Source organism: Chiloscyllium plagiosum, unplaced genomic scaffold (assembly GCF_037043375.1).
Source record: "Chiloscyllium plagiosum isolate Xiang-an unplaced genomic scaffold, Cpla_swu_hap1 HiC_scaffold_4, whole genome shotgun sequence".
Classification (NCBI taxonomy): domain Eukaryota; kingdom Metazoa; phylum Chordata; class Chondrichthyes; order Orectolobiformes; family Hemiscylliidae; genus Chiloscyllium; species Chiloscyllium plagiosum.
Genome location: NW_028270142.1, coordinates 32,045,779 through 32,064,691, shown reverse-complemented (window position 1 = coordinate 32,064,691; position 18,913 = coordinate 32,045,779). Strand labels below are relative to the sequence as shown.

The following is an 18,913-nucleotide window of genomic DNA, read 5'->3' as shown; positions in this document are numbered from 1 at the left end:
CAGAAAATTCAACACACTTAAAGTTTACATACCACTGCCATTTTACAATTATATCTTTTAATAATCCATTAACGTCATATTTTCCACCTCTTAATTTGCTTTCTGATCTCATTCGGCTATCTTTTAAAAATAATTTGTTTTAAACTGCAGTATTTCTCATTCATTGACTCAAATCAGTCTGCACATCATGTTACTACAATCCTGTATAATATACAAAAATATAAGTATGTGAGGTTAACAAAAATCAAAGGGTCATTACACAGGTTTTCAAAGAATTTCTTTCTTGAGCCATAGGAACTCCCTTTTGTATTGCTTTCAATATGTTATGCTACATCTTTCATGTTATGCACATTTCAATCAAGCAGTCGCACGCCAGGTTTTTTCAGGAAATCCAGGGGAAAAAAAATGGTACCCAATTTATCAAAATTATTTCAACAAAAAAATACTATTGGATACTCATTTACTTTGCTATCACTTAGGTTCAAGGCAGAAAACATCAGTATACAATGAGCATACAAAGTACAAAACCCATTACCACAGCATGTCCACACTGGAAAATGGGAAACACGTGATGTGGTGCAGCACTGAGTTAGAAGACAATGAAGATCCTACATTTGATCTATTATTCATGCCAAGTTTGATCTTCTCCGACTCCATTGTCAGTTTCTGTAAGCTGTATTATTGGTTACTAACCCACCTTATCAGTGGAAACCTGGTAGACATGACTATTCAGTGATTTCCACAAGAATTGAGTGTAAATCGAAAGCAGTATGGGCTGAACTACAAGAATATTAACTACCTTATAACTGAAGTAAATACATTTTCATACCATTCCCACGGAGAAATCACAGTCCAGGGTGTGGTGCTGGAGAAGCACAGTAGATCAGGCAGCATCTGAGCAGCAGGAGAATCAACATTTTGGGAATAAGCCCTTCATCAGGAATGAGGCTTGTGGGTTGGGGGACTGAGAAATAAATGGGAGGGAGGTAGTGGGGAAGGTAGCTGAGAATGGAATAGGTAGATGAAGGTCTGGAAGAAAGTGATACGATGGAGTGGATAGATGGGAAAGATGATGGACAGATCAAGAGGACGGTGCCGAGTTGGAGGCTTGGGATTGGGATAAGGTGGGGGGAGGAAAATGAGGAAACTGGTGAAATCCACATTAATCCTGTGTGGTTGCAGGGTCCGAAGACGAAGGATGAAGCGTTCTTCCTCCAGGTGTTGGATGGTTAGGGTGTGGCGATGGAGGATGTCCAGGACCTGCATGTCCTTGGTGGAGTGGGAGGGGGAGGTGAAGTGTTCAGCCATGGGGTGGTATGATTGGTCAGCGTGGATATCCCAGAGATGTTCTCTGAAATGATCCACAAGTTGGTGTCCTGTCTCCCTGATGTAAGAGGAGACCACATTGGGTGCAAGAGATACAGAGATGACATTGGTCTGATTCAGTATGTGGATGTACCTATTAGAGAAGGTGCAAAACCTGACCTACTCTTGGGAAATAAGGCAGGGCAGGTGACTGAGGTGTCAGTGGGGGAGCACTTTGGGGCCAGCGACCATAATTCTATTTGTTTTAAAATAGTGATGGAAAAGGATAGACCAGATCTAAAAGTTGAAGTTCTAAATTGGAGAAAGGCCAATTTTGACGGTATTAGGCAAGAACTTTCAAAAGCTGATTGGAGGCAGATGTTCACAGGTAAAGGGACGGCTGGAAAATGGGAAGCCTTCAGAAATGAGATAACAAGAATCCAGAGAAAGTATATTCCTGTCAGGGTTAAAAGGAAGGCTGGTAGGTATAGGGAATGCTGGATGACTAAAGAAATTGAGAGTTTGGTTAAGAAAAAGAAGGAAGCATATGTCAGGTACAGACAGGATAGATCGAGTGAATCCTTAGAAGAGTATAAAGGAAATAGGAGTATACTTAAGAGGGAAATCAGGAGGGCAAAACGGGGACATGAGATAGCTTTGGCAAATCGAATTAAGGAGAATCCAAAGGGGTTTTACAAATATATTAAGGACAAAAGGGTAACTAGGGAAAGAATAGGGCCCCTCAAAGATCAGCAAGGCGGGCTTTGTGTGGAGCCACAGAAAATGGAGGAGATACTAAATGAATATTTTGCATCAGTATTTACTGTGGAAAAGAATATGGAAGATATAGACTGTAGGGAAATAGATGGTGACATCTTGCAAAATGTCCAGATTACAGAGGAGGAAGTGCTGGATGTCTTGAAACGGTTAAAGGTGGATAAATCCCCAGGACCTGATCAGGTGTGCCCGAGAACTCTGTGGGAACTAGAGAAGTGATTACTGGGCCTATTGCTAAGACATTTGTATCATCGATAGTCACAGGTGAGGTGCCAGAAGACTGGAGATTGGTAAACATGGTTCCACTGTTTAAGAAGGGCGGTAAAGACAAGCCAGGGAACTATAGACCGGTGAGCCTAACCTCGGTGGTGGGCAGGTTGTTGGAGGGAATCCTGAGGGACAGGATGTACATGTATTTGGAAAGGCGAGGACTGATTAGGGATATTCAACATGGCTTTGTGCGTGGGAAATCATGTCTCACAAACTTGATTGAGTTTTTTGAAGAAATAACAAAGAAGGTTGATGAGGGCAGAGCAGTAGATGTGATCTATTTGGACTTCAGTAAGGCGTTCGACAAGGTTCCCCATGGGAGACTAATTAGCAAGGTTAGATCTCATGGAATACAGGCAGAGCTAACCATTTGGATACAGAACTGGCTCAAAGGTAGAAGACAGAGGGTGCTGGTGGGGGGTTGTTTTTCAGACTGGAGGCCTGTGACCAGTAGAGTGCCACAAGGATCGGTGCTGGGCCCTCTACTTTTTGTCATTTACATAAATGATTTGGATGCGAGCATAAGAGGTACAGTTAGTAGGTTTGCAGATGACACCAAAATTGAAGGTGTAGTGGACAGCAAAGAGGGTTACCTCAGATTACAGCAGGATCTGGACCAGATGGGCCAATAGGCTGAGAATTGGCAGATGGAGTTTAATTCAGATAAATGCGAGGTGCTGCATTTTGGGAAAGTAAATCTTAGCAGGATTTATACACTTAATAGTAAGGTCTTAGGGAGTGTTGCTGAACAAAGAGACCTTGGAGTGCAGGTTCATAGCTCCTTGAAAGTGGAGTCGCAGGTAGATAGGATAGTGAATAAGGCGTTTGGTATGCTTTCCTTTATTGGTCAGAGTATTGAGTACAGGAGTTGGGAGGTCATGTTGCCGCTGTACAGGACATTGCTTAGGCCACTGTTGGAATAATGCATGCAATTCTGGTCTCCTTCCTATCGGAAAGATGTTGTGAAACTTGAAAGGGTTCAGAAAAGATTTACAAGGATGTTGCCAGGGTTGGAGGATCTGAGCTACAGGGAGAGGCTGAACAGGCTGGGGCTGTTTTCCCTGGAGCGCGGAGGCTGAGAGGTGACCTTATAGAGGTTTACAAAATTATGAGGGGCATGGATAGGATAAATAGACAAAGTCTTTTCCCTGGGGTCGGGGAGTCCAGAACTGGAGGGCATAGGTTTGGGTGAGAGGGGCAAGATATAAAAGAGACCTAAGGGGCAACGTTTTCACGCAGAGGGTGGTACGTGTATGGAATGAGCTGCCAGAGGAAGTGGTGGAGGCTGGTACAATTGCAACATTTAAGAGGCATTTGGATGGGTATATGAATAGGAAGGGTTTGGAGGGAGATGGGCCGGGCGCTGGCAGGTAGGACTAGATTGGGTTGAGATATCTGGTCGGCATAGACGGGTTGGACCGAAGGGTCTGTTTCCATGCTGTTTCCATCTCTATGACTCTATGTGGAAGGATCCTTTGGGGCCTTGGACGGAGGTGAAGGGGTGGGTTTGGATGCAGGTTTTGCACTTCTTTTGAGCCCCCTGGCCCAAAAGCCTCATTTCTGATGAAGGGCTTATGCACAAAACGTCGAATCTCCTGCTCCTCGGATGCTGCATGACCGGCTGTGCTTTTCCAGCACCACACTCTCGACTCTGATACTCCAGCATCGTAGTCCTCACTTCTTTCATGGAGAAATCTGCAACCAATTTTAACTGCTCTTACCTGGTGGAAAGTGGAAGAGGGCAAACAAATACAGGTACACATTCCTTCATCCGAAACGCTCGGGACCAGCTGGCTTTTGGAATTCGGAATTTTTCCAGTTTTGGAATAAATGACAGCTCAACGGTGAAATTTTTAAAAAATTCTTACCGAACAGCAGGCTTAGTGAGAGTAACAGGCCCTAAGACAGAAATGAGGCCTGCCAGTGCTGGGTCACGCCCTCCACACATCGCATCTGAGTGCCACGCATTGAGTGGGTGTGGAGTTGGGTTAACTGTTTGCACACCAAACAACCTTGTTAATGAGACAACAACCTCACATAAAACCTTTGGACTTCGGAGCTTTTCAGATTTCAGGATTTCGGATAAAGAGTTGTCTACCTGTACTTACATATCTCTCCTAAATCCATTGCCATCTCACCATGTCCTGATATTAACCTGCGCTATTCAATAGACAAGCAAGACATCAGTAGAAAGAAGCAGGGTCCTACTTTAAATATGTAAATTTGGTTTGATCATGTCATCAGTACCAAATCTGCAATTTCAAACTTCGTCCTGCACAGTAAATGGCATTGCTAACAAGCAAACCCACTGGGAGTCAGACGCTGCATGTGCATCATTGAACCAGGGTTGATCTACCAGCTTATTGAAAGTAGGAGAGTGGAAGATATGGTAGGCCAGTAGGTTACAGATTACACTTGAATATAATTCTGCTGCTGCTGATATCCATCCCTCATGGATGCCGAGTTTGAGCTCATGAATTTGTTGAAATTTATCTCATTTACCACTGTGATAGGGTTACATAACACAATGGAAAGTTTCCTCATTGTGAACATTGGGCTTCACCTCTACAATGAACAGGTGGTCATCTTTACTACCAACACTGTTAAGCAGAAATTCATCAGTGACAGTTAGATTGGTAGGGAAAAGGTCAAGTAAACATTTCCCCCTTGTCAGCTGCTTCACCACATAACACAGATCCAAACTAGGAGCAATAATCTTTAGGATTCAGGCAGTAAAGTCCGTCGTGGTGTTGCTGAACTACTCTAGGTGACAGTCATTGAGATTTTCTCTCCAGGATATATTCTATGCTCTTGCCACCCTCAGTTGACCTGGCAACTGAGGTGATTTATCAGCTGAGGACGCAAAACAATAGATAGGTGGTAGTCAGCAGGGGCATTCCTTGCCCATATTTAACCTGATGCCAGGAGACTTCACAGATTCCACAGTCACTGTTAAAGGCTTCCTGACTGTACACTACTGTGCTGCCACCTCTGGGAGTCTGTCCTATAATTGGGATAAGACATAAACAGGGATTGTGGTGGTAGTGACCTGGATATTATCTGTTAAAATATAATTCTATGTCAGACTGCTCATTGACTAGTCTATCTGACAGCAGTCCCCAGACATGAGCAAGTTTTAACTTTGCAGTGTTTGATATAACCACATTTGCCATTATTACATTGGTGCTTAGTTTGATGTTATGTTGTCTGTAAAGTTTCAAGCCCTTTAGACCTCACAGTGATTTAATACAACTGAGTGGTTTGTTAGGCCATTTCAGAAAGCATTTACAAGTCAACTGCATTGCTAAAACTCTCGAGTCACATACAGGCCAGATCAGTTAAAGACAGATTACTTCTCTAAAGAACATTAGTGAATCAGTTGTGTTTTACAAGCATCTTCTTTAGCTTTTAAAGCCACATTTATTAATTGAATTTAAATTCCACCAGCTGCCATGGTGGGATTTGAATCCATGTCCCAAGTGATTAGCCTTTGACTTTGGATTACAGCGATATTATCACTATGCCAACATCATCACAAGTTCTGGGAGACCAACTTGCAAAAATAATATAATCCAGTGATTGAAAGCAGAGTTGCACTTAAAAGCATTTTTTTTATTTCAAAAAATATACTTTATTCATAAAATATTTTGATGATCTGTACAATTGGTGGTGCCATACATTTGTATACATTCTATTTCTTTACATATAGAGATCGGAATTAATCATTCGTGTATACAGGTCTGTACGTTTACCATCCTCAGCATTAGCTGAGGCATCAGCAAAGCCCATTTACTGAGTGGGCCCCCTGTTCTTCTTAGGCAGGCAGACGTTACACGGTGATCTTTCCCCATCGCGCCTTGGCTTCCCCAAGCTTCAGCGCATCCCTCAACACATAGTCCTGGACCTTGGAATTGCCAGTCCGTAACACTCAGTTGGGGTGAGCTCCTTCAGCTGGAAGATCAACAGGTTTTGGAAAGACCAAATAGCATCTTTGACCGAGTTGATGATCCTCCAGGCACAGTTGATGTTCGTCTCAGTGTGCGTCCTGGGGAACAGACCGTAGAGCGCGGAGTCCCGCGTCACGGAGCTGCTCGGGACGAACCTTGACAAACACTACTGCATTCCTCTCCAGACTTCCTTTGCATAGGCACATTCCAGAAGGAGGTGTGTGACAGTCTCCTCCCCCCCGCAGCCGCTTCGAGAGCAACGTGCGGTGCGGCCGAGAGTCCGGGCGTGCATAAAGGATCTCACAGGCAGAGCCCTTCTCACCACCAGCCAATCCATGTCTTGGTGCTTGTTGGAAAGTTCTGGCGATGAGGCATTCTACCAAATGACTTTGACAGTCTGCTCAGGGAACCACTCGACAGGTTCCGCCCTCTCCTTTTCCTGAAAGGTCTCAAGGACATTACGTGCTGATTCCTTCCTGATGGAATTGTGGTCAAAGGTGTTTTTCTTCATAAATTTCTCCACGAAGGACAGGTGATACAGAATGGTCCAACTACTTGGAGTGTTCCGCGGCAGCGAGGCCAGGCCCATCCTTCGCAACACCGGGGACAGGTAGAACCTCAGTACGTAGTGACACCTGGTGTTTGCATACCGGGGATCCACGCACAGCTTGATGCAGCCACACACAAAGGTGGCCGTCAGGGTGAAGGTGGTATTGGGTATGTTTTTTCCCCATTGCCCAGATCTTTATACATCGAATCCCTTCGGACCCGGTCCAACTTTGATCTCCATATAAAATGGATGATGGCCCGGGTGACTGCGACGGCACAGGTTCTGGGAATAGGCCAGACCTGTGCCATATATAACAACACTGACAGTACCTCACACCTGATGACCGGGTTTGTTTCGTGATGGAGAACGACCGTAGCTTCCATCTGCCCAGTTTCTGCCTCACTTTCCTGATGCGCTCCTCCCAAGACTTGGCGCATGCCCCAGCCCCTCCGAACCAAATACCCAGCACCTTCAGGTGGTCAGTCCTGACGGTAAAGGGATGGAGGATTGGTCGGCCCAGTTCCCGAAGAGCATGGCCTCGCTCTTGCCTCGGTTTACCTTGGCCCCCGAGGCCCGTTGAACTGGTCACATAGGCACGAGTCTGCACGGACAGCAGATCCGAGCAGAAAACGGCGACGTCATCCATGTACAGGGAGGCCTTAACCTGTAGGCCCCCGCTGCCAGAAATAGTCACCCCTCTCAGGCTCGCATCCTTCCAGATGGACTCAGGAAATGGCAGAGAGGGCAGCCATGCCTGACTCCAGATCTGACTGGGAAGCTATCTGATTCCCACCCATTGATTGAGACTGCACTGACAATATTGGTGTAGAGCAGTCTGATCCAATTGCAGATTCCCTCCCCAAAGCCCATTTTGGAGAGAACATTTCTCGTATACGTATGTGATACCCTGTCAAAGGCTTTCTCCTGGTCCAAGCTGATGAGACTGGTGCCCAACCCCCGTCCTACACGTAGGCAATCATATCCCTGAGGAGTGCGAGACTCTCAGTGATCTTCCTGCCCGGTACAGCACAGTTTTGGTCAGGGTGGATCACCAATCCCAGAGCAGACCTGACCTGGTTGGCGACGACCTTTGACAAGATTTTGTAATCTGCATTCAATAGTGAGATTGGTCTCCAATTTCTGATTTCCTCCCTGTCCCCATTCTGCTTGTAGATGAGGGTGATGGATTCACTCATGGCACTTGCCAGAAGCATACTGACATACACCTCCACCAGTCCTGGCTAATCAAGTCCCACAGAGCAGAATAGAGCTTGACTGGTAAGCGTCGCTTCCGGGAGCTTTATTCTTTTTGAAGGACTCGAGGGCCTTGGTCAGCTCATCCAGAGATAGCGGCTGGTCCAGCCTTTCCCATGTTCTATTGTCTAAGACCTCCGTGATAGAGGACAGGAATGACTGGGAGGCTGTGCTGTCGGTTGGCTTCGAGTCGTACAGACTGGCATAGAAGGATTTGCTGATCCTCGTGTCAGCTTGAGATGACGTTACCGAGCCATCTTCTTCCTTCAGGCTGCTGAGCACGCAGCTCTCTTTGTGAACCTTCTGGAGGAAGAAACGTGAGCACATCTCGTCCTGCATATTTTTTTCTAACCCTTATCTATACATGTATGCTCATAAACTTAATTCTCCTCCATATATGCAACTGTACAAGAGCTGCAGTTTCATAAACTGCATTTATTTGTGTCATGTCACAACAGGGAACTCCTGCTGCCCATATGCAGATGTCATACCAGTATCAGCCTGTAAGTGTTTTAGGTGCTTTCCTTGGCAGGGTAAGATCAAGAGTGGAGCTGCGTGTCATCAGAGCTAGTGGAGATCATCGCTGGATCGTGATTGGATGTTGGAGGATCATTTGGTTGTGCTGACCTGCTCTTTGTGGATCTTCATGCTGACTTCGGCCTAACACCAATTCAGGGACGGGCCAACTGAGAGCTATGGCCTCAGCAGCCACCCGCAGCCAGGGCCAGGGCATTTGCAACACAGTCCGAGTGACTATGAAGAAGATGGAGGAGCGTACACCTGTCGATCAGATGGTGTTCATCAAGAAGGTTCTGCTGAAGTGCTGCGGGTTTGATGCAGCCTCTACATGGATGACGTTGCCGTTTTCTGCTCAGATCCGCTGTCCGTGCGCAGAATCATGTGCATATGTGACCAGTTCGAACGGGCCTCGGAGGCCAAAGTAAACCGAGGCAAGAGCGAAGCCATGCTCTTCGGGAACTGGGCCGACCAATCCTCGATCCCCTTCACCGTCAGGACCGACCACCTGAAGGGGGGGGGGGGGGGCTGAGGCATGCGCCAAGTCTTGGGAGGAGCGTATCAGCAAAGTGAGGCAGAAACTGGGCAGATGGATGCTACGGTCGCTCTCCATCGCGGGAAAAAACCTGGTCATCAGGTGTGAGGCACTGTTATTGCTGTTATACGTGGCACAGGTCTGGCCTATTCCCAGAACCTGTGCCGCTGCAGTCACCCGGCCATCTTCCAGTTTATATGGAGGTCAAAGATGGACTGGGTCCGAAGGGACTCGCTGTACAAAGGTCTGGGCAACGGGGGAAAAAATACACCCAATGCCACCCTCACCCTGATGGCCACCTTTGTGTGTGGCTGCATCAAGCTGTGCGTGGATCCCTGGTACGCAAACACCAAGTGTCACTACGTACTGAGGTTCTACCTGTCCCCGGTGTTGCGAAATATGGACCTGGCCTCGCTGCCGCGGAACGCTCCGAGTAGTTGGACCGTTCCGTATCACCTGTCCTTCGTGGAGAAGTTTATGAAGAAAAACACCTTTGACCACAAGTCCATCAGGAAGTGGTCAGCACGTAGTGTCCTTGAGACCCTTCGGGAAAAGGAGAGGGCGGATCCTATCGAGCGGTTCCCTGAGCAGACTGTCAAAGCCATTTGGCAAAATGCCTCATCACCAGAACTTTCCAACAAGCACCAAGACATGACTTGGCTGGTGGTGAGAAGGGCTCTGCCTGTGAGATCCTTTATGCACGCCCGGACTCTCAGTCGCACCGCACGCTGCCCTCGGATCTGCGGGGGGGAGGAGACTGTCACAAGCCTCCTTCTGGAATGTGCCTACGCAGAAGAAGTCTGGAGAGGAATGCAGTGGTGTTTGTCGAGGTTCGTCCCGAGCAGCGCCGTGACGCGGGACTCCGTGCTCTACGGCCTGTTCCCCGGGACGCACACCGAGACGAACCTCAACTGTGCCTGGAGGATCATCAACTCGTTGAAGGACGCTATTTGGTCTTTCCAAAACCTGTTGATCTTCCAGCTGAAGGAGTTGACCCTGACTGAGTGTTGCAGACTGGTACATTCCAAGGTCCAGGACTATGTGTTGAGGGGCGCGCTGAAGCTTGGGGCTGCTGCCGCCAAGGTGCGGTGGGGAAAGACCACCGTGTAACATCTGCCTGTCTAAAGAAGAACAGGGGGCCCAAGCAGTCATTTGGGCCCTGCTGACGCCTCGGCTAAAAATGTAATCTTACAGACCTGTAAATAGGAATGATTACTCTGTTTTCGGTATTCAAACAAATGGAATGTTTACATACGTATGGCATGTCCAGTTGTACAGATCATCAAAGTATTTTATGAATAAAGTATATTTTTGAAATAAAAAAAAGACGTGTACTACCTGCAGGATTCCCCTGGTGTGGGCTATTTCGATGTGACCTTCAGGAATGTGAAGCAGTGTGAGAGTCTCCTGAAGGTCTTCAAGGAGAAGGAAGGGGAGCCTCTGTTCTCCATCTTGTCAGCGGTCCTATTGTGTGTGCTTCCTGCACAGAGGAGTTGGGTTGTTACGATTCATATGTACAACCCCCACGTCTCAGCAGCTGACATCCTGACCTTCATGAGAAGATACTTCCAGGTCGAGGGAGAAAGCACCGATGTGGTTGACCTTTTGGGATCTGGATCAGCAAGCGGTTGGTCAGGGTAACCCTGAGGGTCGATGCCAGTGGGAACATCCTCCACCCACCTTCCAGCTTTGCAATCGGAGGGAGCAGAGGGTACCTGACGTACATAGGGCAGTCGAAACTGTGCCAAACCTGTGGGAAGTCAGGCCACATGGCAGGGGACTGTAAGGTCACTATCTGTCGGAACTGCGAGAAGGAGGGTCACCCGACCGAGGAATGCAAAGAGACCAAGAACCGTAATCGTGCAGAGAGGCGAACCACGTGTACAAGGCCTGCCCAAGACCAGGGGCCACCACCTACGCACAGATGGCCGGAGGTGGCAATGCGAGCCGTGGACCGCAAAAGGCCAGCAAGGTACCACAAACCAGCAGGGGAACGGTGTCTGGGGGCACCCAGAAGGATGGAGTGAAACAGATGACAGCCAGTGGGGAGTTGCAGCAGCCAATCCAAGCTCCATCCTACAAGATAGATGGAGGAGGACCGAACCAAGGAGGCAGAGGAGTGGATTCCTGTAAAAGAAACAGGAAGAGGAAGCCTTGCCAGGCCCCCAAAGCAACCCAGCAAAGGGGGATACAACACCTGCACGAGGAGGATACAGGCAGCTCTTCGGTTGGTGAGGACGAGCGTAAGGAGGGTCGTCATCAGAGGAAGAGACAGAGTGCCACGGGGAGAAAAGAGGGCAGCACCCCCCAAGCAGGATATGACGAACCCTCTGAGGGGACTGGTAAAGACCACTCCCCACCCGGTGAGAACCAGGAGGTACCCACCGCCCCACAGCTCCAGGTGACTGGGAGCAGCGATCCTCTGACACGACACAAATAAATGCAGTTTACGAAACTGCAGCTCTTGTACAGTTGCATATATGTAGGAGAATTAAGTTTATGAGCATACATGTGTAGATAAGGGTTAGAAAAAAATATGAAGTAGAGCAGAGGGGGTAGTGGAATGCTAAAGAGTAGCAACCTATTGTCTAAATGGATGCACAAAGTGAAACTGGCTACTCTGATAGGATGCCATGCATTCTGCAAATGACTTTGGATTAGTATTTTCTGAGGAAGCATGGTATCACAGATAATGGATCACAGTGGAAAAGCTACTCTAAAGTTCTTACTAACAATGAGGAAGAAAGCATGCCTTTACTACAGATACGGAGTGTTTCAGCAGATGTTTATGACTACCATATAAAACTGCTAAAGAAATTAAGTTCCACCTTTAAACATCCTACCGTCTTTGTCAAACACTAAGTGAGTTTACTTCCAACAGACCTTCTTTCCTTGAACTGATTCAGAAATTCGGCTATTAGTTTTAAAAAAAACTATTTTAAAAATAGCTATTCATATAAACATAATCTGTCCAGCATACTCTAATCATCCATTTTGTAACAGTTCCCCATTATCCATTCTTCTATTAACAAAATTTAGAAATACAGTACAAAAGGTATAATTAAGGAATGTGTATGTATTTTGTTCATTCCTAATTCTTCAACTTAACCAAAATCAAATGCTATTTTACAAAATCAAAATGAACAGTTAACAGCAGATTTATCTCTAATCTTTGCAAATCTATTCAACTCCTGCATTGGTACATCATCTTTGCCTGGCTTTATTAGTATAGCCTAATATCGGAATACTCTGACAACATAGCTGATAGATTGCTATGCATATTCGTGACCAAGTGGAAATTGTAGTGATCAAACCATTAGGAATTTCTTAATTTTCTATGCAAACATTGTGGATATTTCAAATCACATTCATAGATAGAACCAACTGCAATTCAATATGATTAGAAAGTTTTTTTCTTGAATGTCAAACACTATTACAATGAAAGTAATATTTACTTTAAAGTTTTAAAAATTTAAATTTTTATCCTCAGTCATTTAAAGAATGTTATCTTTTATTGTGTATTGTTCATGAAGCTTTGTCACTAAGTAGAGGAAAGAATAGTTGCTTAAAGTCACACCTGACAATCATTGTATTAATATGTTGTGATTAAGGTTGTTACAGAGACACTTGCAGATTTGTAATGTTTCTTGACAATACAGGCTTCACACTACTCCTGAGGAATCCAAAACATAAGTATTTTTGTCCTGCTTTAGTTCTCAGTAACTAAGCAACCTTGGAACACGATTGATGCCATTTAACTAAAATGATTTATTTAAATTCCAGGCATTTTTTGAAGACTACATATCACCATGGCTTAAATCTACAGTTATAATCCATGAAGTAATTATTTTATAATGCTTAAATAACTCACATACCTCTCTAAATGCATCTCTAGTTCTAGCTAGTCTAACTTTTACAAAACACCAGTGCATACAAACTGCAGATAACAAAGGCTCTGAATTTTACCTACACATTTCATTACAAAATTTATAGTTACTGTTAGCTGAAAATATTGGTGAAAAGAATTCCATAGTAATTTATTGAATGTCTATTGGCTCGTTTTGGCTTTCAGTAGGCACGAATGACTTCTCACTGAAGATGAATTGTGTATGTACATTTTTTTGCTTGATTCATGGCTGCTAAGAATCAGTAGCCAAAGATATTAAAATCATTCTATATTTCTCTGCTTCTAATTTTAGTGTAAAAGTCCAGCTGGCAGGTATGTGAAGAGAGGGTGAGAAATGCAACACAAATGAAAAGGAGGAGTCAGTGAAAGACATTTTTGAGTAACTCTCTACCATGACACACAAACACAAGGATGGAATCAGGCTTTACCCAGGGGAAGACTGCAGCTGCATCCATCAGGAAGGCAAAATGGTTTACACAAATCAGTGTTGCAGAAGTAGTCAGTGGTTCCTTTGCCAGTGCATTATGCTTTAAATTTAAACTTCTTTTACTCTCAAAGCTGATTTCCAGATGTACTATGTTCTCCACCTTCTACTGATTCATCGTTTATTTCGACCTCCCACATCTTTGCCGATTCACTTGCTCGTTTCTCTAATGATTCTTGTTCATTAATTCTCCGAAGTAATAAGATTTATCGTTATACCAACACATCCTCCAAACATTTGTTTATTGTTTTTCCTTCCCCATTTTCAATAGTGCTTTCTCATCTCTTCCTTTCTGGTACTGAAGAAGGGTAGAGGGCAAAATGTCAACATTCTGGATTTTTCACTGACTGGTCTGGGGATGAATTTGCAGTATTTGCTGGTCTTGTTACAATTTTTCATGTTGAATTTTCCAATATAAAAAGCTAGCTTGCATCATGATTTCACTACAACTACAGCTATAATCTTAAATCGAAAACCATGGTAGACACACTTTAAATGGTTACTGATGAGTGAAACTTGTCACTAAATCAGTAGAGAAGGGAAACATCTAATTAGTGGCATTTCTTTCTGCTTGTTGCTTACATCACGATTGACATCTTTCTCATAGTCATCGAGCTGCTGCCTATTCGATAATTTAGTTTGTTATTTTTGATTGTTATTTCAAAGAAAGGCTTACATCTAGATAGCACTTTTCATGACCTCTGTGCATCTCAAAGCATTTTATGATCAATTAAGTACTCTGATTTGCATTTTGTAAGGTAGGAAATGCAACAGCTAATATGCAAATAAGCCCACATATACAGCAAAGTAGTAATGACAATTGTGATCTGTTTTTGTGATGTTAAATGAAGTATAAATATTGGCCAGGAGACCAAAGATAAGTCCCCTTCCTTTTTACCTAATTGAGGGCTGCTGAAGCCTTGGTTTAACCGCTCATCTGAACATCAACTTTTCTGACAGTACAGCACTCACCCATTATTATACTGGAGTGCCACTTCCACACTCAAGTGGAACTCGAATCCACAACCTTCTCACTCAAAGATATAAACTAAGCCATGCTGATACACCCGTTGAGATGGAGATTGAAATCAGATGCAGAGGTTGATGGAAGAAAGCAATCTAATTATCTTAGTGAAACACTTAGCTACAGTGAGCAGTAGATAACAATTATTTTAAATGAGACATGGAGGGAGAACAAGGTATGATGTTCAAAGTTGCAGGAGGAACCGGAGGAATACAGGATAATCCAGGGTTTACTTTAATGATGAGGACCACAGTGCTATTAGCGCAGGAGCATTGGAATGATAGATCTCAAGGTAAAACAGTAAATGAAGAAACTCTTCAACGACAACAAAAACAGAAATTGCTAGTGAAGAAGAGATCTAACAAAGTAAATGAGTGGCAAAGAGAAACTGAGAATAGATTAGCAACTAACATAAAGGGAACTCAACAATCTGTTCTGAACATAAAAATTGTAAAAGGGTAATCAAAGACAGGATGTGGTTTATTAAGAACCAAAAAGTATACATTCTTGAGCAGAGGGCACAGTCAAGGTACGAAATAAACACCATGCATCTGCCTTCACTCAAAAAGAGGATGCTGTCAGCATAGCAGTAAAATGGGAGACAGCAAGGCTATTGAATAAGATAAAGGTAAGAAAAGAAGCACTTAAATGGTTGTCAGTTTTCAAACTTGAAACATCCCAGTCTGGATGGGATGCTAATAAGGGTGGAAATTGTTTGTGCAGCCTCCACAATGATCTGATTTTCCAATGGGCAGCACGGTGGGTCGATGGATAGCACTGCTGCCTCACAGCACCAGGGACCCGGGTTTGATTCCATCCTCGGCCTGTGCGGAGTTTGCACATTTATCCCACGTATGTGTGGATTTCCTCCGGGTGCTCCAGTTTCTTCTCACAGTCCAAAGTTAGGCAGGCTAAGTGGATTAGCCATAGTAAATGCAGGGGTAGGATAGGAGGATGGCTCTGGTGAGATGCTCTTCGGAGGGTCAGTGTGGAGACCATGTGCCTAATCGCCAACTTTTGCGATTCTGTGATCAATGAATCTTCCTTTGATGTAGGGACGGTAGCAAAGGACTGGGAGAATGCAAATGTTGCACCTCTATTATAAAAAGAATAAACATAGCAACTACAGCTTGACCAGGCTAATGTCAGTAGCAAGAAACAGACAAAATAATCAGGGATAAAATTAACTGGCATTTGGAAAAGAACTAGTTAATAAATGAAAACCAGACTAAATTCATAAAATCACATTTTACTAATCTGATGAAGCTCTTTGATAAAATAACAGAAAAGGTCAATGAGGATAGTGCTGTTAATATATACAGTACTGATCTTCAAAAAGCATTTGATGAAGTATTACAGAACAGACATAAGCAAAATTAAAACCTACTGGCATTAAAGAGATAGTGGAAGAATGGACATAAAATTGTCTCAGGGATAAAAGGCAGCGAGATGTGGTGAATTATTGTAATACAGTTCACACAGCTGTGATGTACAGAAATCTGAATAAGATCACTGCTCTTTTCAATATATAGTTAATTGGGCACCATAGGACATAATTTCAATTTGCAAATCTTATGAAACTTAGAATTGTCGTAAATAAGGAAGGAGATAACAATAGAATACAGGAGGACCCAAACCGATTGCTGACAAGAAAGACTTACATCAGATCAGATTTAACACAGAAGTATGTTATTGGGAAAAATTGTGACAACATAAACTAAATGGTGTGATTTGAAAACAAGTGCATGAATAGACAGATCTGGAACTGCATAAACAAAAATCCTTGAAGATGATAAGAGAAGTTGGGAAGGCTGTTTAAAAAGATATGGAATTCTTGGTTCTAGTAACAGGGACAGAAGGTGTGAAATTCATTGGTGGTGGAGGCATAGAGGCCTAGTACCACTTTCTTAGTGTGCACTGTCCTGGTGCTTATGCCAGCCTCCTTGACATGCACTGGAAGACTGAGAAGGAGTGCTATCCTGATGTCATACAATCCAACTAGCTGATAGAGTGTCAACATTAACTAATTAACAGCATGCAGCTCCAGGCAGTGAACCAAGTATAATTCTGCTGACAAGCATAAAGACACAAATTGGGCTTTAAGCTCCCATTCTTTAAAGGAATTGCAGATAACCTTTTTGTTAAATTTTGCAACTACAAAGCATCTGAAAATATTCTGGAAGGCTTTTGGAAATGTTGCGGTGAATTCCTGGATTTGCTAGTGGGCCGTTGCATCTTCAGAGAGATGGCACCTTCCCAATGCTCTCTGAACTCAGCATCATTGTGTGTGGACACCCATCAAAACCCTCCTGCATGCCATCCCACCAAGCTCCTCATTGAATTCCTCTATAACAGAACCTCACCTCCCAGGGAGCTGGATGAAAAACATACTTCCTTCACCGTAGCCCACTCGGGTCCGGATGACTTGACACATTCAGATCCCAACTTTATATGAACCTCCAGTGTGCCTGCAGTACCTGAAGAATGAACAGTGAATCTTATAGGAACCGACGAAATTCTAACAGGACTAGACAGGATGGATGGTCTTGACAACTGGAGAGTCCAGAACCAGGTGTCAGGATAGGCCTTTATTCATTAGAGTTTAGAAAAATGAGGGGTAATTTTATTGATAGATTCTATGAGAACTCAGTAGGGTAGATATTGAACAGAAGTTTTCACTTGTGGGGAATCTTGCAATAGGAAAGATAGTTACAGAATAAGTGGACACTTTTAAAACTGAGATGCAAAGGAATTTATTCTCCCAGAGGATAGTGAATGCCTGGAATTCTCTACCCCAAAGAGTTGTGGAGGCTAGATCACTGAAAATATTTAAAGAGGAGGTTAAATAGATGGAGAATAGCTTACAATGTTAAACACCACGTTTTGGAAGAAGGCTTTAGAGTACAGAAGAGATTGACTAGAACGATACCAGGCATGAAGGATTACACGTATATTGTTATGACACGGTGGAGAACCATTTTGTTAATAATAATTATAACCCTTCTTCATAACAGCATGTACAAAGTGAAAAAACTGAGGTTACTCTCCTTAATGTAAATAAGTTTAGGAGGTGATTTCACTGAAGTGTTCAAATTATAATGGTTACAATAAAGCAACTGAAAAGAAACCATTTTCAGTGTCAGAAGGATTAACAGCCAGAGAACATAGGTTTTTTTCATTTCTGACATGTAATTTCAATATCATTGACGGGCTAGTATTTATTGCCCACGCTAGATGCCCATAAGTAGGTTGTGATAAGCTGTCTTCTTAAATTGCTGCTGTCTATGTGGCATAGATAAACATACAGTGCTATTACAAAATGAGTCAAGGATCTTGACTGAGTGATGAAGGACCAGCACTAGGCCTCATGTCAGAGTGGTGTGTGATTTGGACAGGACTTTCAGGTGGTATTGTTCATACGTTGTATGTTATTCTGGTCCTTCTAAATGGTAAAGGCGAAAGAAATAGAAGGCACTATTGGAGAATTCTTGGTATATTGCTAGATGCATCTTGTTTATTGTACACATTACAGTCACTGGACACCAGTCACTAGATGGAGTGAATATTTAAGCTGTTGGTTGAGGTATTAAACAAGTAGGTTGCTTTGTGCTTGATGGTGATGAGCTTCTTGAATGCTGTTGAAGCTGCACTAATCCAAGAAAGTGAAGAGTACTCCATCACACACCTGACTTTTGTTTTGTAAAAGGATGACAGGCTTTGGGGAGTCAGTAAAACTCCACAACTGAATGCCCAGCCTCTGTTCAGGTCTTGCACTCTCAATATTAATAGAGCAGCTGCACTTACTCTTCTGTTCAATGGCAGCCCAGGATTTTTTTTTGGCGGTGGGGGGGGAGGGTGCTGGGCACCCTTGTGGAAAGTGCTAGTATCTCTATCTCTTGAACCAGAGGGTTCAAATCCCATCTTCTCCAGTGGTGTGTGATAACATGCTTAGTAAGTTTGCAGATAACACCAAAATTGGAAGTGTAGTGAACAGCGAAAAAGGTTACCTCAGATTACAACAGGATCTTAATCAGATGGGCTAATGGACGGAGAAGTCACAGATGGAATTTAATTTAGATAAATGTGAGCATTTTGGAAAAGCAAATCTTAGCAGGATTTATACACTTAAGGTCCTAGGGAGTGCTGCTGAACGAAGAGACCTTGGAGTGCAGGTTCATAGCTCCATGAAAGTGGAGTCGCAGGTAGATAGGATAGTGAAGAAGGCGTTTGGTATGCTTTCCTTTATTGGTCAGACTACTGAGTACAGGAGTTGGGAGGTCATGTTGCGGCTGTACAGGACATTGCTTAGGCCACTGTTGGAATATTGCGCGCAATCCTGGTCAC

At 43.9% G+C, this 18,913-nt stretch overlaps 1 protein-coding gene across 5 annotated transcripts in view; it reads right to left on the bottom strand.

Annotated features, from left to right (window-relative positions):
• The window catches only part of sugct (succinyl-CoA:glutarate-CoA transferase), a 475,105-nt gene that overhangs the window by 172,685 nt on the left and 283,507 nt on the right, over positions 1–18,913 (bottom strand). The window lies entirely within an intron of this gene.